This window comes from Eumetopias jubatus, unplaced genomic scaffold (genome assembly GCF_037043125.1).
Source record: "Eumetopias jubatus isolate StellerSeaLion01/CBP00866 unplaced genomic scaffold, mEumJub1_p1.0 scaffold_16, whole genome shotgun sequence".
NCBI classification, from domain to species: domain Eukaryota; kingdom Metazoa; phylum Chordata; class Mammalia; order Carnivora; family Otariidae; genus Eumetopias; species Eumetopias jubatus.
This window is the reverse complement of record NW_028274822.1, coordinates 5,365,901-5,391,523: the sequence shown is the minus strand read 5'-3', so window position 1 is coordinate 5,391,523 and position 25,623 is coordinate 5,365,901. Positions and strand designations below refer to the sequence as shown.

At 36.5% G+C, this 25,623-nt stretch overlaps 1 pseudogene; it reads left to right on the top strand.

Annotated features, from left to right (window-relative positions):
* Nucleotides 1-24,796: 24,796 nt before the first annotated feature.
* Nucleotides 24,797-25,261, top strand: LOC114208915 (ubiquitin-conjugating enzyme E2 L3 pseudogene; annotated as a pseudogene).
* The last annotated feature ends 362 nt before the right edge of the window (nt 25,262-25,623 follow it).

Below are 25,623 nucleotides of genomic sequence, written 5' to 3'. Positions count from 1 at the left end.
GGAAATCCCCCTAAGTGGATCTATATTTTATGGCCTCACAGAATATTTATAGAAGATCATTAGCATCTAATTTAGGTTTTTCTAAAACACTCACAATGCTAACAGGAACAATTTTTTATATAGAAAACTTATGAATAAAAGCATACCTATATCCCCTTATGTAAGTTTTTCTTTCTTTCTTTGCCAGGAAGAAAAATTCCAATGTGAATAATCACTGAGGTATTTAAGAGTGTAACTCCATTTGAATAATATAAAACCTGCTTTTCTAAATACAAAATCTCTACTGTAAACAATGATTTCATGCGAAACTGGGTAATTTCTACCTCCAAGGTTTTGCATATGCAGTTATTCCCAAATGAAATGCCTTTTCCTTTGATCCAATTTACGTTTCTTTGTTCATACACTTGTTCAAACAGCCCATTAAAAAAGAAAAAAAGCTTTCCACCATTTACCCTAAATTTGATTACTCTTCTGCTCACCTTCCCCTCAATATTATTACTGTCTCTTTTTGGCTATTTACATTAGTACTAGCTTGAAATTATAGCATTGAGCAAATATTAGTGGAAGAATGAATGAAAGCGCACAGGATGTTTTGTGTGTATACAATTATATTCTACCTTATTTTTCAGTCAAGAGGGTAATTGTCTTAGATTGTTACTTTCTAAAGTGATTGTGATGAATTTATAAGCCACATGGCTTTGTTTAGCTCCAAATGGCAAAGATCCCTCCTTCGCTCCTACCAGCTGCCTCCCAGAGTCACTGCCCTGTTAACAGGCACTGCAGGAATCAAATCTGTTCCACGATGAAGCCCAGGAAAAGTATCTCAATTTGCTACACCCATGAGAGCTGACAGATTGCTCTGCAATAAAGTCGAGTTAATATATAACTTCAAAATATATGCCCCCATCATGAACACATTTTAGTCCAGATTTTGTAAGTACATTGAAATCTCTTAAAAGGAGGTATTCGGGATTTAAAAATTCTTAGGCATTTTTATTTCATTTCATCCAACATTCAAATATGATTTCTGGAACTTTTCAAAAAATGTTGGCGTGATTCTAAAATTGTGGATACTATTGTAAACTTTTATTAATTTTCCTTATGGAAACTGAAGTCAATCCTGAAGGATGTCTTTAAGTGTCTTAAGGGGACATCACTTATGTTTCACACAACATCATAATTAAACGATCAAAATGCCTGCAACAAACCATTATTAAGACATCCACTGTCTTCATTTTCATTTTTCATTCCCCATAATCTTTTCTTATTTAAAATGGCAGCGATTCTGTTTCTCTAGAGCAGAGGGATAATGCTCTTGAGCATAATCTTTTAAATCCTGCTTGTAACATTTCCCAATAGGCACATTGTTGCAGAAATACCAATGACTAATAACTTTGAAGATTATGTTGTGAGGACAAATTTGATCAAGATACCAATTCTGAAGGTTGTAGCAACCAGAAGTAATTTTTCTAATGCTGACTAATGAAAAAGTAAGTAAAAGATGGATTAACGCTGCCAAATTCATCGATTTCTAGCTCATAACGGACCACAAATATGAACATGGGGGGGCCAATTAAAGAACCTCTCAGTGAGAGCAATAACAGAACGAGATTCTCCTAGGGACAGGAGCTCTTAAGTTTTTGTCACATATTATCTGTCTAAACACCATACCTTGAGGAAATATATAATTTAGTTTTAAAAGAATCTTAAACGTAAATTTTGAATAAATTACAGCTATGAACTTGATTCCTGAAAACCTGGGATAATAAATCACTGAAGTACAGTGCATGCCTTCAACCTGCACGCTCTCCTCGTGGATATCCCATTCCCGCCCGGAGCTTGAAACCTCTTCTCCGCGAGAACACTCCCAAGCTTACTCATTTTTATCTCTACCTACAAGCTGACTTTTGAAATCTTACCGTTGCATTTCTGCTTGCTTACTGGGCATCCTTCATGTTTCACTGAAATCCCAGTGTCAGCATATCCCTCAGATCTTGTCTCAAAATAACAAAATATTGGCTAAGTTTACTCAAGTCCCTTCCCTGATTTAAATGGAAATAGTGAATTTGTAATCTGTGGTAATAGGTAACCTCTCTGATGAGTGCCCAAACTACTAAAATCGAGAACTACTCTCTTCCTTCTTGACTAAATGCAGACGAGTCTCACTGAAAGAAGGAGCCCTTGATGAGCTTGCAGGAATTGGCAAAGCCTTCAGAAAAGATCTAGAGATTAGCCAGGTAACTACAGGTGTAATAGGTGCTGGCATGGTGGACATGTGCACAGGCGTGGGCACGTGAGAGAGCACACACAGGCCATGACTGCAAGGATGTCTGTGTTCATTCCAGGGGAAGGAGGGAGAGTAGAGAGGAACGAGGCTGCAGAGGTTGCCAGGATCCAGTTTGAGAAGGATCTGTGTCATCTCAGGGTGGAGATCGTCAGCCCAGAAGTGTCAAAGCAGCTCCTTCACTGGTCTTTCCATTTTCAACGTGGCCTCTGTGATCCACTTACACACCAGCTAATTTAAACTTCCTAATGCACCACTTTGATAACTCAGCTCCTTTGTTTATAAATCTTTCAGAGCCCATAATGCCCAATTAAGCCCAAACAATATTAAGTATTTTCTAGGGTCTAGCTTTTTCTGCCACTTTCCCCTACATGTGTATGTATGTGTTATTCGTGGTCCAAATGGCTTAGAAACTCTTTCCTGCCTCCACCTTCCCCAAATATTCTTGCTCAGGCTATTCTCCCATCTCATGACAAGTCCTATGCCCTAGCTGGTCTTTATCACCATCATCATCATAGTAATAATGAAACATTAATAACTAGCATTAAATCATATCTAAAAGTTTATCTGTATAACTCTTCCTTCATGACAGCCTAGCTATATCCCAAAAAGGGACAATGTTCTTTTCTAAACCCACTTATGAACAAATTGGCTAAATATTTTATGACTTTGTCATATTTTGTTTCATTTTTAGTCATTTGTGTTATATTATAAACTTTAAGATCTTGGGCTGTGTCTTACTCGTTTTTTAAGATGTATGTGTTCTTTTTTCCTTTAAAATTTTTTTTGATTGAAGTATAATTAACATAAGTGTTTTATTAGTTTTTGGTGTACAGTATAGTGATTCAACAATTCTATGCATCACTCAATTCTCATCATGATAGGTGTGCTCTTCAACCCCTTCACCTACTTCCCCCAAGCCCCCACCCACCTCCGCTCTGGCCACCACCAGTTTGTTCTCTGTATTTAAAAGTATGTTTTTTTATTTGTCTCTGTTTCTGTTTGTTCATTTGTTTTGTTTTTTAAATTCCACAGATGAGTGAAATCATATGATATTTGTCTGACTTATTTCACTTAACTTTATATCCTCCAGGTCTACCGTGTGGTTGCAAATGGCAGGATGCCATTCTTTCTTAAGGCTGTGTCGTATAATATAATAATATAATATAATATAATATAGTAATATACCACGTATTCTCTATTCATTCATCTTCGCATGGACACTTAGGTTGCTTCCATATTTTGACTATTGTAAATAATGCTGCAATAAACACATATTGCATAGATATTTTTGAATTACTGTTTTCATTTTCTTTAGGTAAATAGTCAGTAGTGAAATTACTAGATCATTTGGTAATTCTATTTTTAATTTTTTGAGGAACTTCCTTACTGTTTTCTACAAATGAGGCAAGAATATACAATGGGAAAAAAGAGTCACTTCAGTAAATAGTGCTGGAAAAACTGGACAGCCACATGCAAAAGAATGAAACAGGACAACTTTCTTACACCATACACAAAATAAACTCAAGAAGGATTAAAAACGGAAATGTGAAATGTGAAACCATAAAACTCCTAGAAGAAAACATAGGCAGAAATTTCTTTGATATCAGTGGTAGAAACATCTGTCTAGCTATGTCTCCTCAGGCAAAGGAAATAAAAGCAAAATTAAACTACTGGGACTACATCAAAATAAAAAACTTTTGCACATCAAAGGAAACCATCAACAACGACAAGGCCACCTACTAAATGAGGGAAGATAACTTGCAAATGTTAAAAATTTCTTAAGGCATCCAATGTAGGTCACCATATGTAACATGTTCACTATAAATTTATTGAATGCATTTGAACTGATATTCAGTTGAATTGATACCCAAGTAATAGTCCACACAAAACCTGCAGATGTATGCTTCCTGGTGGAACTGTTTTCTACATTTTTGGTCGTTAAACCAGGTGGCCTCTAAGAAAAGGAATTAGAACAGGATACAAAGATAATGCTCACACATGATTTTAAACAGATTTATTATGTAACAGGTTTAAAATTTTATTTGCATGCACATAATATATTTTATAAATGACATTATATATACACCTCCATACATATGTATCTATACCTATATTTTCAGAGAGTAAAAACAAAATTCAATCCAATTGCCTTAGCGTTGCTGGGCAATCACACTCAACTGAAGTGAGCGGATAATTGCTCTGTCAAACGCTGTGAAACCCTGCACCACTTGATCAGCTAAGTTAACTTTACATCATGCCTGGATGCAGAAGCCCTTGTGAGGACAAACCAATTCCATCCCATCAGTGCAAACACAACAAGAGGGTCAGTGCTGACGTATGCGCTGTCTGCTCTTGTTTTCCCTAAGTAGGCTTAATCAGGGTTAGAAGGGGAATGGGCTCTCTGAAGTTTAAATCACGGTAGGTAATTCACAGACAAGAATGGAAGAATTTGTTTACAAGCATCTTGTGTTATACTTATGAAAATAGGAAGGAATATGATTTCTTTATGCTATGAGAATCACTACTTCTTCTGAGAAGCCATAGAGACCCTTCCCCTGCTTCTCAAATACATTTGAGAATTTTCCCCCATAAACCTTCAGATGCTCCATTTTAAAAAGTCATTTGGGCAGGATATTATATGGCTAAGAAAATAGGAATGGGATGGAAAATGTGGGAAAAGAGGAAACTTCAAGAGACATGAAAAATGTTTCAAGTATAATTTAGCAAGAAGCTCTGCCCTCAGAAGACCTTGCTAAATCTCTCTGTGCTGCAAAAGCTTTTCTATGACTAACAGAGGAAAGAATTCAGTCACCAGCCCATCAGCCTGAATAAATAAACACCCTCACTCCCACCTTTCCCAAAATTCAGTTAGGAAAAGCAGAGCTTATAAGAGCAAAATCAAGAACCTTAACAGAGCAGATTGATAAATTGGGCTTCGTCAAAATGAAAACCTTTGCTTTTCAAAAAACGCTGGTAAGAATTTAGAAATAGAAGCCTTCTTTCTACTGGGAGAAATCTTTTGAAAACCACATATCTGATAAAGGACCTAAATCCAGAATACATAAATCTCAATAATAAGAAACAAAACAGCCTAATTAATAAATGACCTAAAGATTTAAACAAACATTTCATCAAAGAAGACATGTGAATGGCAAATAAGTATAGGAAAAGATGCTTTCCATTATTTGCTCTTACAGAAATTATAGTTCTTAATGTATTGCCTGAGCTTCAGACTTCTGCAAAAATTTTTATACTGGATCCCATTTAAATTTATATTTATTTCGGGATGTGATGAACAATACCTAAAACAAAAAAACCAAAAACAAAACCCCAGGTGAGGTATATATGTCCTTCAAAGCCCAGACAGCCTCACAAGACACTGCACTTTTTTCTCATTGGTAGGGTTTAGCAAAGATAGTAATTTATATCATGCTATCTATGGAATGCCTCCCAAGAACTTAACACATTAGCTTAGCCCTATATTTTATCTGACCAAATAAACCAACACCACCCAGTAATATGTGCTAGAGCGGCTCTCATATCCTTTGGCTTTCTCCATGATATCATCAATGTCATCAACTAAGTTGCTTTGATGATGAATCATAACTAAATCTTATCTCACCAGATGATTGCTGTGCACTGGAGAATTTAAATATTCCCAAGAAAGACAGTGAATTTATTTTGTAGTCTTGCCTATGAAAAACAAATCATGCCTGTCTTTCTTCCATATTTATAATGGTAAAGAAAGTGGCACCTGGGTGGATCAGTCATTAAGCATCTGCCTTTGGCTCAGGTCATGATCTTAGGGTCCTGAGATCGAGCCCCACATTGGGCTCCCTGCTCTTCAGGGAGCCTGCTTCTCCCTCTCCCACTCCCCCTGCTTGTGTTCCCTCTCTCGCCGTCTCTCTCTCTCTGTCAAATAAATAAATAAAATCTTTAAAAAAAATAATGGTAAAGAAAGAATCAGCTGAATCTCTCAATGCATGGGTGTCACTTTTAGCCTGTTGGATTTTTTGAGGAGTGGAAGCTACTTCTGCCTCAGCTGAGCCATCAATGGAACTACTCTGTTCAAGCCGTGAGAGTCAACATTTAGTTACTCAGATCCACCTGTTTTTCTCATAGCAAATCAGTGCAAATAAGTACATCCACTTCCATATTTTTTTCCAAAAAGGCCAAAATTTCCTATTGACCTCCAGCAATTTGGTACAGTTTAATATTTACTATCAGAAAGAGTTCAGACAATTCTAAATGTTCCCATGTAAGTGACCAATTAAAGTTGCATAAAGGATAGATTTGTCTGACATTTGAATACTTTTCTTCTCCATTCATTTCAATCACACATTCGGTTGTAGTTGATGGGACTGTACAACATAGAGTTCCTTGTTTTCTGATCTGAGTCTCGTTGAACCCTAATGCCTTCTACCTCAGTCTCACTCTGCCTTTCAGGTTTATAGTCCTGCCCTCTGATATTGACCTCTTCACAAACAAATACTATAGTTCATCGGGTACCAAAACCAAATATTTTCCAAAAGATTTCTTCTACACAAGTAGGCCATTCAATTTTAATCATATCATTTGGCATTGGATTTCTTTTGGAGGTCAAACATGGAGATTTCAACCCTCATATCTAAACTTTTTATTTGTATATCTACTGCTTTAACAGATGAGAAAATTCAGCACGCTGCTCTAATAACATTTTGCCCCAGACTCCTTTAGCATAATGGATTTAAATTCATCCAAACTGGAATAAATAGAGTCTATGTAGGTGATATCACATTTTATGATTGTTTCTCCTACATTGAATGAATTTTATCACTGCATCTGAAGAAATGGCTTAAAGTATCAATTCAATTTCTTTACAAAATTACAAAATAATGTCCTTACCACTAGGATAGTGACACTTTCAAGGTTCCATTTTTATGAGACAATATTTGTTTTTAACTGCAAATGAGTCCTACCTATCAAAGATCTGTTAAAATTTAGATTTTGTTCAGTTAATCTGCAAACACTATTGAGTGTCTATTATGGAAGGCATCCTTCTATCTAAGCACTGAGAATATAACTCTGAAGAAGTAAATATGACTGTCTACTGTCTGTAGGGGTAGGAGAGAGGAAAGAGACAATTAAAATAATAAACAGTGGGAAATTATAATTTTGATGTTTTCTATGATGTGTGGTGGTTAAAGAGAATAAATGAACAGGAGTGTGCAACTCTAAATAAGTTCACGGGAGGCCCCTGGTTAGGAGCAGAACACACAACCTAGAATCTGAACAATGAGTAGGAGCCAGTTCTGCCCAGGACTGGGAATGTAATTGTAGCGAGAAGGAGCAGCAACCACAAAGGCTGTGAGGAGGGACAAGTGTGGTGTCTTGGAGAAGAAAAGTGGTCCAGTGTATCTGAAGCATATAGACTAACGGAGAGAGTGGTAGAGATTAACTGAGAGTAGTGAAAAACCAGATGCCCCAGCGTCTGGAAAGATAGGAGGTGTAATTTGGATTTTATTTGAGATTTAGTAAGAATGCCATCAGAAGGCTTTAAGTAAAGAAGTGAGATGTGCTGTGACTGCTTTATGGGGAAACAGTCATGGGGGGTGGCGATATTAGAGGCTCCCCTAAATTTTCCCCTTGAACTTTGATGTTCAAGGTGATTTAAACTCTACACAATTCTAAAAATGGTATTATGATTAGGATTCTGTCAAATAAAATGAGAAACAAAATATACAACCTCTTTATCTGTAGTACTTTAAGCAAAGTCTAATTAGAAGAAAAAAATTATTGGTCTACAGTACCTCACACTATAAGGCTTGTTTCTCTGTGAAACTTCATAAAAATATTTAATTATTTTCATAATAAGCATGATGCAAAACATTACTACTAAAATATTTGATATGTAATCAAATTTAGATCTTCAACTCTGAAACATACAGATATATTTATAAAACATTTAGATGGAACATTTAGATTTAGATGAAAATCCAGTGTCTCCAAATCATCTATTTAAACTCCTATAACTCGGGTGCCTGGGTGGCTCAGATGGTTAAGCGTCTGCCTTCGGCTCAGGTCATGATCCCAGGATCCTGGGATCGAGTCCCTCATTGGGCTCCCTGGTCTGCGGGAAGCCTGCTTCTCCCTCTGCTCCTCTCTCTCTCTGTCTCTTATGAATAAATAAATAAAATCTTTTAAAAAAAATAAACTCCTATAACTCACTAGGTAAGTGTCACTTTCACACTTTATGGCAGACATACCATGTTATGCCTCAACTAAACAATGGAAATAAAAGAAAGAGAAATTTGTAAATATTGATACTTAGGATGACATGTAGAGATAAAAGAAAAAAGAACAACAAAACAACAGTTTACCTGGCACTACATTTTTTACTAGGAGTGTTTGGTGTGTAATAAAGATTGAAACATGTCAATATTTGTCAAAATATATCATATTTAAATATTTATGTATTTGATGTCAAAAGAGAATCTAAGTTTAAACAAGAGTCTATACTGTTTATATTTGGTATGAGAGCATATGAAATCCTTTCAGTAAATTTCAGTAAATACATCCCTACTTTCAACCTCACTTCCACAAGTCCTTGCCCCACTCTAGATATTTCATAAAATAAATGCTGGTTATTATTTAGTGACATTTTAGTCAGAGGCTCAAGACTTTGGATCCCTCTATTAGTGTAAAAAATGAATTTTATATATTTGATCTGAATTGCTAAAACTGGAAATAATTATTTGTATGAAATATTTCAGAATATTTTATCTGAAAAACAAAAATATAATTTTCTTATTGGGAAGATATCCATAGCTTTAATTAATATGCAAAGATATTTCCAAATTAATATGATGTATATGTAATTTTGTAAAATATTAACAGTGTGTATGTATACAGGAAAGGGAATTTTGCAATCCATTCTGGATTGTGTGAAGAAAAGCAAGTAAAAATTTAATTAATGGCACAAGTCATATATATTTTTCAGACATGGTATTACAACATTATGATTGTCCTTTCAAGTTCCCCCTGTCCTGAAAAGTAGCTGCTGGCTATCCCAAAATGAAGTGGATTTATATGGAAATAAAAGTCTGCCTACCTTATTACATTTGTATACTACCTGACCTTTTTCTAATGTTGACATTTTAATCAAATTTCCTTAAACTGTGACTCTTTGAGTCACTACTTGGAGAAATAGGGGGAATATTTATTTTCTATGCATCTAATTTATAGACTATATTAATCCTGTTGTTTTATAGGCTAATGACACTGTAAATTACCTAGTGGGTCAGATCCTGTTAATTGCCCACCCAACATCTATTCTCTCTTCCTCCTTTAATAAAAGATTCTTAGTTTTATTTGAAGTGGCAATAAGAGCAGCTAAAATACTCAGTGTCCTAAGCTCCTGTAAAGCCAGGTGTTGCCTTACGGTGGAGTTCTGGCCAGCACGGTTTAGGAGCAGGCTCATCCATGGCAAGGCCTCTAGGGAGGTTTAAGAATAAGCAGGCATGCCATTTTGCCCTTTTCCCTTCTGTGATGGTTAATTGTATGTATCAACTCATCTGGGCCACAGGGTGCCCAGACATTTGATCACTTTATTTTGGATGTTTCCACAAGGGTGGTTTTGGATGAGATTAACATTTTAATCGTTGGTACAGAAGATTGTCTTCCATGCAGGTGAGTCTCATTCAACCAGGTGAAGGCCTGATTAGAGCGAAGATTCACCCTCCCCAAGTAAGAGGAAATTCTCCATCAGACTGTCTTCAGACTTTATCTGCACCAATAGCTCTCCTGGGTCTCCAGGCTATAGGCTTACACTGCAGATTTGGACTTGGCAGTCTCCATAATCACATGAACCAATAGGTAGGTAGGTAGGTAAGTAGGTAGGTAGATAGATCTACCTACCTATCTGGATTTAATTCTTCTAGTGGGAAGGTGTATTAGAATTCTTCGGAGAAGCAGAACCAATAGCATAATATATATCTTATATCCCATAGGATATATTATATCAAGATAACTTTGCCAGAGAATTTCGCACCCGAATCACATTATATTGACATTTATCAACATATGCCTTGGCATTTTTCCCATCAGTTCACAAAGAGGGAACTTCTAAGAAAAAAAAAATGCTAGAATATGCATTACCTTTCTTCAAGTAAAGATAAAAGATGTTATTGATAATGTTTAAAAGTCATTAAGTTTCTTCTTGATATGAACTCATAGGAGCAATTTCACTTGGATTTCAGTGACAAAAATAGTTGTGTTTCTTCTGTCCAAATCTTCTCTTAGGGTAGCTCATGAGCTTGCAAGGAATTAGGTAGCTAAGCATGTTAACTTTGTCATTGGCTTCTAAGAAACAATGTTTAAATTTTTGTAAACCATTTTGGATACTAAACTTACAGATGATTTCATTCTACTTTTTCAGACCTTAATATTTTCTTTCCCAAGTTTGCTCATCCACTCACTTTTAACCTTGTTGTGTAGGGAAATATACATTTCCATAAGCCTTTCTTGCAACAAAGCTATTTTAAAAAGGCAAATTACAAAGACAAGACAGTAATTAGCCTGAAGGAATAATTATCACAATCATACTTTAGTTACTGAATGGAGGAATAAGGGAACGGGAAGGACCCCACATTTCCTAAACTCACACATCGCTGCTCTGTGTGTCAATAAAGTTAGGCATTTCCTCTACAACAGTGATATTGTAAGCATGGTCTGAGGTCCTGCAGCATCAATGTCACTTGAGAACATGATAGAAATGTAGAAACATGGATCTCACTCTGGGACCCACAGAGTCTGAATCTTAATTCACTCCACAAATGACTCAGACACGCCTAAGTCACTTGGTCTGAAGCTTGTAAAAAGGTGCAACCTGATGCTTCCTAGTGCCCCTACCATAGTATGGTAGAAACTCCAACTAAGGAATAAAACATATTCATCACTGCAAATTTATTAACATGCATAGGCATAACACAGAGGTTATATGAGGTGGTGACATCTATCAAATTTGCAAAGTGGTACAAAGGAAAAATATAATAAACTGTAAGTAGCTATAATCCATTGCCTATGGTGTGTAAATATTATTTTATGTGTTCTACAGGTTTTATTTCATTGAATCTTTCCATGAAGATTAGATGTGTTAGAGTCCATAAATATCCTCCAGTTCTCTGGAAAGAAAAGACAAACAGAATGATTAAGTGACTTGTCTTGAGATTACACAATTTGTGGAAACTGATTCAGAAGCACTGAGCACAACAGAGTATGTAAAAGACTTACTGCGTCTTCTTATCTGACAGATGTAATTGGATTTTATCATTCATAGCTGCCCATATGCAACTATTTCTGAAGCAAAATCTTATTAGAAGTGCGATGTTAGTAAAAAAAAAAGTGTACATATTTCTGGAACTGAAAGTGCATTCTTTGTATATTTCGAGGTCCTGAAACAAAACTTCTGGATCCACTTATATTACAAATTTGTTTTGCATTTTGGGCTATGTCACTGACTCGTTTTGAACTTCTACTTAACTATTTACCTTGTAGCTGTTGGACCAGATATTGTTATCAAAGAACAATTGCTATCAATGAGGGCTTTATACTTTGAATGTCAATCTCATCTTTGGTCCTGTCAGTAGTTAATATCTTCTTATGGAATAATTGAAACAAAAAACTCACCACTGCTTTTGCAATATAAATGTGTCAACACAGTGAAAAAGGCAAGTATTGTCTTAGTTATTCTGAAGATAGTTTTGACCTTGCAAACATCCCAGGAGTGTATCGAGAATCCCAAGGGATCAGCAGACCACACCCTGGGAACAAGTGGTGTAGTAAACGATTTATCAGTATGCAAATGCCTTCTTGGTTACCCAGAAGTGTCTTTTGATTAATGTTTTTTTAATTTAAATTTTTTAATTTTAAATTTTAATGAAGTTAAATGTCTTTTTTCTTGCAGGTATTTTTGTGTTCTGTTTAACAGACTACTGTCGATCTTAAATTTATCTTCTTTTTTTTAAGATTTTATTTATTTATTTGACAGAGAGAGACACAGTGAGAGAGGGAACACAAGCAGGGGGAGTGGGAGAGGGAGAAGCAGGCTTCCCGCGGAGCAGGGAGCCCGATGTGGGGCTCGATCCCAGGACCCCGGGATCATGACCTGAGCCGAAGGCAGACGCTTAATGACTGAGCCAGCCAGGCGCCCCTTAAATTTATCTTCTTATAGAAACATTATAATTCGAGCTCTCACATTTATGATTAGGATCTGAAATTAATTTTTGTGCTTTGAGATATCTAATGTGGATATACAATGTGTATATACAAGGGATATACAATAGTTTCAGAACCATCTGTTGAGCAGGATGTCTTTGTCCCCACTTACTGACATGGTACCATTATTTGGTAAATCAAGTAACCATGTATACATTGGTCTGTCTCTGAACTCTAATTGGCCTCTTTGTCTTTCCCCGTGCCAATAGTCCATGGTCTTAATTATTGTCACTCTATTGTATTTCTTAATATGTGGTATGAAGAAATCTTCCATTTGTTCCTGTTCAAGGTGGTCTTGTTATTCCTGGCCCATTAAATGACTAAATTTGAGAAGATGATTGTTTATAAATCATATGCATATGAACTACCATGTGCATATGAATCTGTAAGGGGCAACAGAGATGGGAGGAGGAGAAAAATAATAAATTAAAGGGTGAAAATTTCTGGCAGAACATGAAAAGAGATAATATTTAGTACTGAGAGTATGGTTATTTTAATTTTCTTTTTTAGGTTATGTTTTTTAATAAGCATGCATTAAATTTGAAATAAAAGAGTAGCAAAAAAGCAACCATATTTCCCTTTCTAATAACATCCCTTACAGAGATAAAATCCTTCATTTCTAAATGGCTGTAGATAGAGTTCCATTATATCTTCTCCATTCCTGGCATTCAAGTTCCTAGAAGTGATCAGCTCCATAATATGGCATGCAGAAATAAATTGTAAATGACTATGAATTGAGATCATGAATCCAAACATGCCATTGTACTTTTTGGCAAGAGACACATAAGTGTTAATCATCACATCCAATTTGCCAAGCAAATACATCAAAATAATAAGAATGTAATTACATATTTGTGAGTTAGATAACACATAGCAGTCCTCTCTAGATTTGTGAAGGTAAACGCGGCCAATCTATGTTCATCTCTGCCAATGTTTATTTATTTGTTGGTTGATTCTCGGGCAGTCAGTAGGTAGTTGGCATTAAATCAGGAAAAAGAGATAAATATTCTAAAACCCAAGTCTCTTGAATGCTTATTGAAATTAAAACACCTGAAAACCCCCTGTACCCCTCCCCCCCTCCACATACACCCTAAGAGGAGTAAGAGGAAAAGCTGACTGGCCATGTCCCATGAGAAAAATATTTTCCACAGACACCGCATGCCAGGTTGCCTATCTGTCCAGAAAACTGTCTCTTTTGTTCTTACGGCTGGGCTGGCTTAGCACCCAGGACAGCATCAACGTTCCACAAAATGAGAATGACCTCATCTGTCAGGTCAAGCCCATCCAGAATGGAATCAACCAGAGGATACCTAATTATTCCTAGTTGTTGGTGGCTCTGGTTGTTAGATGCCTGGACACCCACATTGGAGCTGAATAACCATAAAAAAGCTAAAGGAGAACTCTCAAAATCTGCAGGGGCAGAGGAGAAAGGGAAGTGATGACATTCTCCTGCAAGTCCAATATATATATTTTTTTTAAGAGCAGGGAAGTATAGAGTAGAATGTCTCTGCAGGAAGGGCTCAAGCATATGGAAGGGACCATCATTGCTTGTAGGCACTGAGCATGCACGAATGAGTGACCATGTGAATGAGGGAGTGAATGTGCTAATTAATAGGAGAACCAATGAGTTGCTTTCATATCTTTGAATAGTGGATGGTGGGGAGTTCTGCAGAGGTCCGGGGAAGGGGTTACAATCTTGGTGCTTGAATCCAGCCCTTGAGGGACCTGGGCGATGTGCTCATTTGTCCAGGCATGTCAAAATGAGCGTGTGGTTCTGGGAAAAAGGGCCATCTTGAGAGCAGCTGGAAGGCCCTGGCTGCTGGAAGTGGGAACAGGAAGAGGGCAAGGCCTTGGCGTGACTTGTCTTCATCTACAGTAAGTTCATACCACAAGCTGCTTCCAGTGAACTTCATGGACTAGGTCAAGGCTAACAGCCTGTTCAAATGAGGTGCCAGATGGAAAGCTTTGCAGGCAGTTGTTTTTCACAAGGAAGGTAGAAAATATGTATTTTCAAAAAGAAATTGGAAGAAAAATATGGTTTTGTGGTGCAGAGATCTTTCCCAGTGAGAATAGACAAAATTAAGACAGAGATCTCTGTGAGAAGCTACACGAATGGCAAATGGTGACAGCAAATATGTCATTTAATCCTTGGGCATGTCCCCTAACGGAAAATAATTCTTTCATTGAGCCACAGCAAAATTTGGGGACACATAAGGGTTAAAAATCCCAAATGGAATGGAGTTAGGGAAAGGTACAACCTGATAGATAGCTGAATTCTAGTTTTAAGTAACTATTCTATCCAACATAGTGTCAAATTTTTAAAACTGTAGGTTCTGGCCTAAGATTGTAACAGCTCACCCTAACTACATCAGAAAGACTTTGAAGTAAAGACTGGAATGATTGGGAGAACGAGCAGACTATGGATCTTAATCTGAAATAAAAACAGGTCATCTCCCTCTCTTTTAGATCCATCTTTGTAGGTCAGTTTCAGTTCCCAAATAGAAAAACTGATGCATTAAAACAACTAGTAGAACCAGAATGCAAACGTGCACTTGGACCTGTTATAAAAATTCTGTTTTGGCGCACAGAGAATTCAATCAGAGAACTCAAACCAAATACAAAAAAACTCCCACTTGGAGTAATATCTGATATATGATATTTGGTCAAGCATGTCTAGATGTTGTTGGGAAGATGTTTTTTAGGTGAGATTAATATTGTCGGTAGAATTTGAGTAAATCAGATTACCATCCATACTGTGTGTGAGGGCATCATTCTTAAGAAAAAAAGACTTCCCCTGAAGAAGGGGAATTTTGCCAGCAGTGAGCCTTTAGACTAGAGCTGCAACACTAACTCCTGCCTGGGATTCCAGCCTGTTGGCCTATCCTTTAGCTTTTGAACTTGCCAGCCAACAATTGCATGAGCCAGTTACTTAAATCTCTCTCTTTTTCCTCCCCCTGCCTTCTCCACACACACACATCCTATTGGTTCTGTTTCTCTGGAGAACCCTGACTACTTATTATATATGTATATACATATATGACTAAAAATGTGACTACTAACTCAATCAATCTATCGATTCAATGTAATTCTAATAAAAATCTTGCAAGATGTGTATGTATATAATTTTATATACTTTTATAAACATACATTAAAATTTACATGGAAGTTCAAAGAACTTAGAATAAGAAAACAAGGTGAAGGGAATTCTTTTAACTTATAACAAGAATTAGTGTATCATTTTTGATTAATTAGGATAATGTGCTTTTAGGACAGGGATCAGCAAAAGGATGGAAAAATAAAGAGCCTTAAAAGGGACAAAAACTGAAATCTGATTAATGACAAAGCTGGGATTATAAGTGAGTAGGGAGATATGGTCTACATAATGAGTGACATTGGGCCAATTCAGAATCTGCGTGGAAAAACTAAAATTAGACTTAAATGTATGTCATTATTAATGCTTGGTATATTAAAATTCCAGTATAAAAAGAATATTTTCAAAGACAATATAGAAACACACCTTTATGACCTATGATAGAAAAGGACTTCTTAAATAAGAGACAACAAATATCATCCATATGAAAAGATATAGTGTAAATTCAACTATGTTAAAATTAAGAGCTGTGGCCTCTGGAGAACTGGGAAATAACATCTTTTGGTAGAACCACTGTCACTGTTAACCAAGAAAATAGGTACTGCTCCTGGCAGAAAGAGCAGTATTTTGTCTCTTTCTTTGAAGTCTGTCCCTTCTTCTTGCCCAGTCCTTCAAGACTAGTTGTTCAAGAAGGAGAATCAGGAAAGCAGGGAGGCGGGAAGAGACAGTAGCCCCAGCAGTACAGTGACGACACTCTTCTCACCCACCACAGGGCTTGCAAGTGCCTGACAGGCCTGAGTGGGTGCAGGGCAGAGACAACTTGTGAAGTAGGTGGAAATATACTAAACTAGATTTCCTAAATCCTTAAATTGAAAAGAAAGCTTTGGTTCTGCCCTAACTACAGTGAGATGGCAGTAAAGGGCACTCAGCACAAATGTAAAGTGATCATAGAAAAATGAAGAGATGCGCTATGTTGGTCCTTTGAGTTCTGTTCCATCTATTGATTGGTTACATATATTGGCAAATTGATTTCCAGAGACAGGACTCCATGTGAGGTAGAGAAGGGACACTATCATAAAAAATGGGGTGCAACAGCTTTCTATGCTCAATGGTCCATAATACAACCAAAGGTATAAAAACAAAAGATTCTTCTAAAAGCACATATTGAGCATAATATTCATATTAGGAGATTTAAGAGTTATAAAATTAAAAAATATTTATGAATGTTGGCTTATGGGGATGGATTCTTTCAAAGGTCTATCTGCTTTTTATGTTTCGCCACCACTGGGTTTGTCCTGTGTACGCCAGTGGAACCACATCCACACATCTGACTAACTCAACTTTTTAATTCCTCCAGTGCAATTCCCGAGAAGCACCATCGGGTCCTGGCTTAGTCATCGATTGCAGAGCTGAGGTATGCGATGGACACAGGTGTTTGCCACATATTTCTCTTCCCTAGTATAGTACTCAGGTTTCAGTGAGTCTGTTCTAGCTCCTCAAATACCAGGAAAAACAGCAGTAAATGTTGCTTTGTATCTCACACTTGAATATTGTACAGATCTCTGTTGAAGAGGAAAATACATATGTCAGATATCCTAGCGGGGTTTGAGTGTTCATGCCTCATTTCCTGATTTGAGAAACACTGAGCAAAATAACTGTATTATTTTTTAAGTGTCTTTCAACAGGAAATTATCATAAAAAATATCTTTAAACATAAAATATCTTAATCTAAAACACAATTTTAAAACATTCTCAAAGTCTTCACAAACCATTTGTAAATCTCAATGAAACTTAACTCAACAAAAGGAGTTCATCTTACTCTCTACTTAAAAGTTTTCAGCAATCAGTGTTAGTGTCCAATCTCAAGCTAGGGAGCTACAATGATAATGAGGGTGCTACACATTGATTCCCGACAACTCAGACCTAATTTCCATCTATTGCCCAGGTGAGTATTTCAGCCTATAACTGCTTCCTTATAAATTAAAAGGTATATTTTTGGTAGCAAATGAAAGGCTCAATTTTAATTCATCTAATAGTCTCCTTAATGATATCTAATTAGGACATCTGTTAAGGGTTCATGATGTTACATTCTTCATTTACTTTTTCCCATTAAGTTAGCATTATGGTTACTTCACTCTTTTATTAAAAGTTCATTATTAATGGGCACATATATAGATAGATATGTAATTCATATATATGTATATGTAACTTTTATGATGCTAGAATATACACCCTAAGTAGACTGAATGAACTTCTTCTATTTTTAGTTAATAATTGGACTAATCTTATTAAGGATTTAGGATCTCCTTTTCCCCTTTCTCAGAATATCTCTAGATTGGAGTCCTTCCATAGAAGTTCCATCATTAGCTGGATATATCAGTTGACAATGACTCAGTGATCTAAGTGATGGTATAATGAGAACACATATCAAATGTCTTTCTTTTTTGCTTTTAAGAATTCTGTTCTTCATCAGTATGTCAGTACCGTGCTTTGAAATATCTTCTTAAATGAAAAAAATAGAGATAATTTTTTTTATCCCCCACTTGTAATTTTATGGGACCCAAAGTCTCATTATCAAATGTACCTTGTTGGATTTTTTTAAAACATCTGTGGACAAATACCCTTGTAAAATAATATGTGTTTCAGTTCTTAGAATGAATTTCTTTAGCCTTACAGATCATTATCAAAATGAAATCATCCAGATTGAAGTCCTGAATGTTTTTCACCTGAAACTACCATGTTAATATCTTTACTTCTAAAGATATATCTAATTTCAGTGTGTATCTGGTTTTACCATGCAACATTGACTATAAGTTCAGCCTTAATCCATTGTACATATGTATTTAATGTCCCCAATTAATTTTATAGGCCTTCGGAATGATTACATTCTATTAAATATTCCCAAGTAAGTTAAATTCACTGGGCAACTATTTAACTCATTCTGGTCACTGACTTATCTTGTTCTTTTGAATTAATAATGTTGCTCAAGTATCACATAACCTTATAATACCAGTTTCTGCATTAATCTGTAGAAGAAATAAAACAAACCACAATATCTCCAAGAATGATGATAAAATGGTGTTTGTTGAAATACCTGTGGAATATCTTCTTTGTGTAAAACGTGACAAATAAATCCAGGGGGAGAAATAATCATATCTCGAAGAATAAAAACACAGAGATCACCCATAGATCACTTAGAAAAACATGTACACCACATTTGAGGAATTATTATAATTTCTAAAATAATAGCTTTGGGCTGATTATAGTAATAACACAATGGCACTCCTGTTGAAACACATTTAGAGAAAATGTTTAAAAATTATGAGAAACTGTTTAAAAATCATGAGAAAATGCAAAGGTGTCTATTTGTTACCATCAGTAGTTTTAGTAATAATGCTGATTTTTTTAATGGATAGCTTTAATTTTTTAACTCCTAAGTGTAGAAGAAGAGAAGAGAATATATAAAACACTTCAATTTTTTTAGTGTTAAAGATAGGAACAGAATAGAGAGCCCAGAAATGGACCCTAAACTCTGGTCAACTAATCTTCGACAAAGCAGGAAAGAATGTCCAATGGGAAAAAGACAGTCTCTTCAACAAATGGTGTTGGGAAATTGGACAGCCACATGCATAAGAATGAAATTGGACCATTTCCTTATGCCACACACAAAAATAGACTCAAAATGGTTGAAAGACCTAAATGTGAGACAGGAGTCCCTCAAAATCCTAAGGGAGAACACAGGCAGCAACTTCTTCCTAGAAACATTGCCAAAGGCAAAGGAAGCAAGGGCAAAAATGAACTATTGGGACTCTATCAGAATAAAAAGCTTTTTACAGCAAAAGAAACAGTCAACAAAACCAAAAGATAACCGACAGAATGGGAGAAGATATTTGCAAATGACATATCAGATAAAGGGCTAGTATCCAAAATCTATAAAGAACTTATCAAATTCAACACCCAAAGAACTAATGATCCAATCAAGAAATGGGCAAAAGCCATGAACAGACATTTTTCCAAAGAAGACATCCAAATGGCCAACAGACACATGAAAAAGTGCTCAACATCGCTCGGCATCAGGGAAATCCAAATCAAAACCTCCATGAGATACCACCTCACACCAGTCAGAATGGCTAAAATTAACAAGTCAGGAAACGACAGATGTTGGCGGGGATGCGAAGAAAGGGGAACCCTCCTACACTGTTGGTGGGAATGCAAGCTGGTGCAGCCACTCTGGAAAACAGTATGAAGGTTCCTCAAAAAGTTGAAAATAGAGCTACCATACAACCCAGCAATGGTGCTACTGGGTATTTACCCCAAAGATACAAATGTAGGGATCCGAAGGGGTACGTGCACCCCAATGTTTATAGCAGCAATGTCCACAATAGCCAAACTATGGAAAGAGCCAAGATGTCCATCGACAGACGAATGGATAAAGAAGATGTGGTGTATATATATATACAATGGAATATTATGCAGCTATCAAAAGGAATGAAATATTGCCATTTGCAATGACATGGATGGAACTGGAGGGTATTATGCTGAGTGAAGTAAGTCAATCAGAGAAAGACATGTATCATATGATCTCACTGATATGAGGAATTCTTAATCTCAGGAAACAAACTGAGGGTTGCTGGAGTGGTGGGGGGTGGGATGTATGGGGTGGCTGGGTGATAGACATTGGGGAGGGTATGTGCTATGGTGAGCACTGTGAATTGTACAAGACTGATGAACTGCAGACCTGTACCTCTGAAACAAATAACACATTATATGTTTAAAAAAAAAAAAGAAGATGGCAGGAAGGGAAAAATGAAGGAAAGGGAGACAAACCATGAGAGACTATGGACTCTGAGAAACAAACTGAAGGTTCTAGAGGGGAGGGGGGTGGGGGGATGGGTTAGCCTGGTGATGGGTATTAAAGAGGGCACGTTCTGCGTGGAGCACTGGGTGTTATGCACAAACAATGAATCCTGGAACACTACATCAAAAACTAATGATGTAACATATGGTGATTAACATAACATAATAAAAAAAAACTTATTTGACATTTCTGCCATTGAAAAGTGGGATCTATTTCTGCTCTCCTTGAATTTGGGTTAGCCTGTGATTGCTTTGACATTGAAATACAGTGAAGGGGTGCTACTTCATTTCTGGAAATAGCCTCTAAGGGAACAGGTAGCCCTTGCCTTGATCTCCTCACCCAGATGCCATGCAAGCGGCATGACTGCTGCATAGACGAAATTCACAAAGTGGCCCAGAGACCACGTGGATGGAACCAGATAGCCATCTGAGCCCCGTCTTCCACCCATCCCCACCAAGATACCAGGCATGTGAGCAAAGTCTTCGTGGACAACCTGGCCCAACCCCAACAGATGTCAGCTGAATACATTTAAACACCAGACGAACTAGGCGCCCGGGGGGCTCAGTCGTTAAGCGTCTGCCTTCGGCTCAGGTCATGATCCCAGGGTCCTGAGATCGAGTCCCACATCGGGCTCCCTGCTCAGCAGGAAGCCTGCTTCTCCCTCGCCCACTCTCCCTGCTTGTGTTCCCTCTCTCACTGTCTCTCTCTCTGTTAAAAAATGAATAAAAAAAACACCTAAAAAAAAAAGTCTGATTTGAAAAATAAATAAATAAATAAACAAATAAAAGACACTGGAGGGACAAGAGAATTCCCAGACTTCCTGGCTTTCTGACCCACAACATCGTGTGATTTAATAAATTCATGGGTTGTTATTTTAAGCCCCTAAATTCAGGATGGTGTGATAAGTGGTGATACATAACTGGAACAAAATAGCTTTGTACATGTATGGTTTTATTTTCAAATGAAGTGATGTATGCTGTTCATTAATTATGAAAAATCTTCAGTCAAATAATTAGCAAGGATTTTCATGCAGGTAATCTTTGAGCCACAGATTAAGAGACACTACATGGGAAAGCACTGTATTTCTGTTCCCCGTGGATAATGTTATTGAGAATCAGACCTGACGGAAGATTCAATATATGGCAGTTTTTAATTATTTATAGTTAGTAATATGACAATTTCTATATTTGTCAGTGATCCATGCCATTTTTATCGATCTTTGCAAAAGTGATTTTTTTCTTTTGAATATAACAACTGATTAAAATCTTTCTGAGAAGCGGAAAGATTTCTCCCACTAGAAGTTCATTGTGAAAGTATGGTGTTTGATCTAAAGAAACTGATTATAAAGGAATAAATCTTAATAGCAAGCAAATACTATATAGAGTAATAAAAATATTTTTTCAATTATTGAATATAATCTATTGTACCTAAAATAACATGATTCCAAGATAAATGAAACACTTCAAAAAATCAATGAACTTGACAAATTTTGAAGCATTCCAAGAACTGATATTTTTCAAGTTGACAGAATGTTTCTTATAAAGTGGAGAAATTAGCAAACTTCTAGCCAAATACAGGTTTCCTATGAGTGTCCCGAGGAATATATGTGCAATAAAGAATTATTTTTAGGGGATCAATCATGTAATTCTTTCTATGAACTGAAAATCACAATCATTGTTGATGTGATATGAAGAACTCTAACTCAATATAATCACATTAATTTGTGTTATGAAGCTAAGAAATAGGATTTTTAAAAACAGCAACTAAAAGGAAAAAATGCTGATTAGAGCTTTAGGCAATTACACAGTTTTAAAAACAAAAAATAGAATTTGTGGCTCCTAGGTAAGATAGCATTGAGATTCAAGTTGCCAAAGGAAGCCCAGCATTTGACTCCACATTCTATCATTGTATTTGCAAATCCTTGGGGCCTAGGGCTGTTAACAATAGTTATTTCTTAGGGATAAGATTACCTGTAATCATCATAGCATTTGTTTTCCAATTAATAGTTGAGTATTTCACAATGATAAATATTAGCAAAATATAGTGAAGTAGATTCATTCCATGAAATTATACTAATATAGAATTTATGCCATCAAACTGCTTTCAGAGGATCAAAATAATTTCAAATGCCAAGGGTATTTTTTATAGCAACTTCTTAGAGATGGCATAAATTGGATCTTAAGAATGATGTATTAGATCCAATTTAAAATCATTGTGAGATAGATAATTCCGAGTCCACTTTTATATGGCAATCCATAGAATAACATCAGATTTAAAGCCAATGGAGAGGATTGCTTTCAAAGTCTCTTCATATTATGGAGTGATTGAGAATGCTCAGAAAACCTGAGAGTATTCTCCTATTTTTAAGGATATCTTCTCATGAGTGTTCACATCCAATAATATAAGAAACTATGTCTCCTTCAGGTCTACAGTGAATGAGCCTGCAAATTAGAAGGACTGGGATAGATGCTGTAGCAGATTTGGAAATGAAATACCCCAACCCAAATCCAAGAAGTCAAATGTTTGATGAAGTCTCTGGCTGGAAATGAGGTTTAAATAATTTTAGGGGCATGAGGACCCAAAGACAGCTCATCTTGGGGTTGTTGGGAAAGAAAATCCCATTTCTATGCATTTTTCCAGCAAACTGGCCTATCAAGGACCATGTAAGATGGGGGTTTCTTGGCAATGGTGAGCCATCTAGCAGGACCTACAGAAGTAGTCAAGAATTGATAATCACATGAGCTCAGGAAAATCAGAGTAAGCTTAGTCAAGTTAAGAAAGTCATTTTATCTGACTCTTTCTGTTTGTCAATCCACAATTCAATAATATACTTACTTTGGGGTCTAACAAATTTTAAGGAGTGGTATGTGTCAATATTCAGGTATGTTATTTTCATTCTTAATGTTGCCAAGAATCCTAAAGACAACCAACCTTGCCTTTCGGTGTTTGCATTAAAATGGAAACTCTCCAAACTCTCCAACTTTATAGAGTAAAAAGGAAAGTTAAGGGCAGAAAGAAAAGTAATGTTGGTTCCCCTCCTGGACAACTGAATTTTTCACCAAAGGATAAGGAAGAGGTTCTTGATCATGCTCCTTCAACAGCAAAATCTGCAATTCTTTTTATTAATGTCAGAGGACATAAAATTCACTCTTACCTTAGCCTACCATGTTGATGGAAGAAACTCAAAGAGAGAATTTCACAAGTTAGGCATATTTTTAAACTATGAGGCATTTAAACAACTTATTTTAAATACATTTGCCAATGAAATTACCCATGATTATGCAAAGTATCTCAAGCTAACCCAAACAGGGATAAAATGTCATATTAAATTCAATAAGGTGAATATCAATCTTGAGTTACTAGGAAGCTTTGCTTATGTTACACATTGTTCAAAAATATAAGTTAACATGGAATTGTGCTGATTAAATATTGTTGGCTGCCATGGATGATCACACAAAGAGTGTGTCAAGCAAGAGGCCTTCAAGCAGTAAAGATTTGTTCCAGTTTATGCTTACAGATTTTGGAGACTATAAAATGCAAAGCACAGTCTTAAGTATTTGGCCCCTGGCCATGTCAACAATATGTTATATAAACTGCTTTTTACTTCCAGTGGAAAAAAAAAGTGAACTATCACACTGGCAGCTAAGGAAAGTTCATAACAGCACTCTAGAAGCAAGCCTATGATCCTGTGTGTCCCAGGGGGCCACTGAGCAGGTCGAGCCTTTGATGAAAGACTTGTGAGAAGAAAAAAGAGTAAACTACTTTCCAGAACAACAACAACAACATTCATTATGTGTTTGCAGTGGGGGAAAAGAAAGTGTGGATCATAAAACAGCAATAGCATCAAATTTATTTGAAACTTGTTTAAAAACGCCAAGCAATGCTTACTATAGAAAATTAGAATTTGAACCAAGACATTTGCAGCATTAGCTTGTAAACCCTGTAAAATGTGATTAAGACAGGAGGTAAGTATGAGAAATAATTTCTACTAGCAATAGTGAACAAAATATACTACTCACTCTTAATGAAAATGAAAGTCTGGGGGATTCTTTTATATATTTTTTAAATATATAAATGTCTGGATTATGAGGAATCTGACTTTTCTATTACAGCACAAGAGGAAGTAGAGCTTAGAGGTAAGAATATGTGCACTAGAGTCAGAAAGATCTGGGTTAAAACAGTAACTCAGTTACATGGTCACGTTGGAAAATTATTCAATCTCTCTGAAATTTGAGGAATATCTCTCTGAAAATGAGCGTGAAAAATAAAGTCATTGAGCTGGGAAAGCAGCAGCACCAGATCCAAGATGGCGGCCAGCAGGAGGCTGATGAAGGAGCTTAAGGAAATCCGCAAATGCGGAATGAAAAACTTCCGTAACATCCAGGTTGATGAAGCTAATTTATTGACTTGGCAAGGGCTTATTGTTCCTGACAACCCTCCATAAGATAAGGGGGCCTTCAGAATCGAAATCAACTTTCCAGCAGAGTACCCATACAAACCACCAAAGATCACATTTAAAACAAAGATCTATCACCCGAACATCGATGAAAAGGGGCAGGTCTGTCTGCCAGTAATTAGTGCTGAAACCTGCAAGCCAGCAACCAAAACCGACCAAGTAATCCAGTCCCTCATAGCACTGGTGAACGACCCCCAGCCCGAGCACCCACTTCGGGCTGACCTAGCTGAAGAATGCTCTAAGGACCGTAAAAAATTCTGTAAGAATGCTGAAGAGTTTACAAAGAAATACGGGGAGAAGCGACTTGTGGACTAAACTCTGCCGCGACCGATTGCAGCGACTGTGAGCGGAGACCCTGCAAAGCAGGAGTCTGGAAAATTGACACGTGCCGCCGCCTGGCGTTTGCTTGTGGCAGTTACTAACTTTATACAGTTTTCTTAATCCAAAGTGGTCTAGGTAACCTGTAAAGAAAAGATTAAAAATTTAAGATGTTCTAAAAATAATAATAAAAGTCATTGAGTCAATCCACATTAAATAAGATAATGCTATGCATATATTAAGTGTTCAATATTATTAGTCAGTGCAGAATCCCTAAGAGGGGCCCTTTTAATGTCATGGCTCAGTCTTATAGGAGGGAAGTCAATAGAGATGACAGGGACTCAGATCTTATAGGGTCT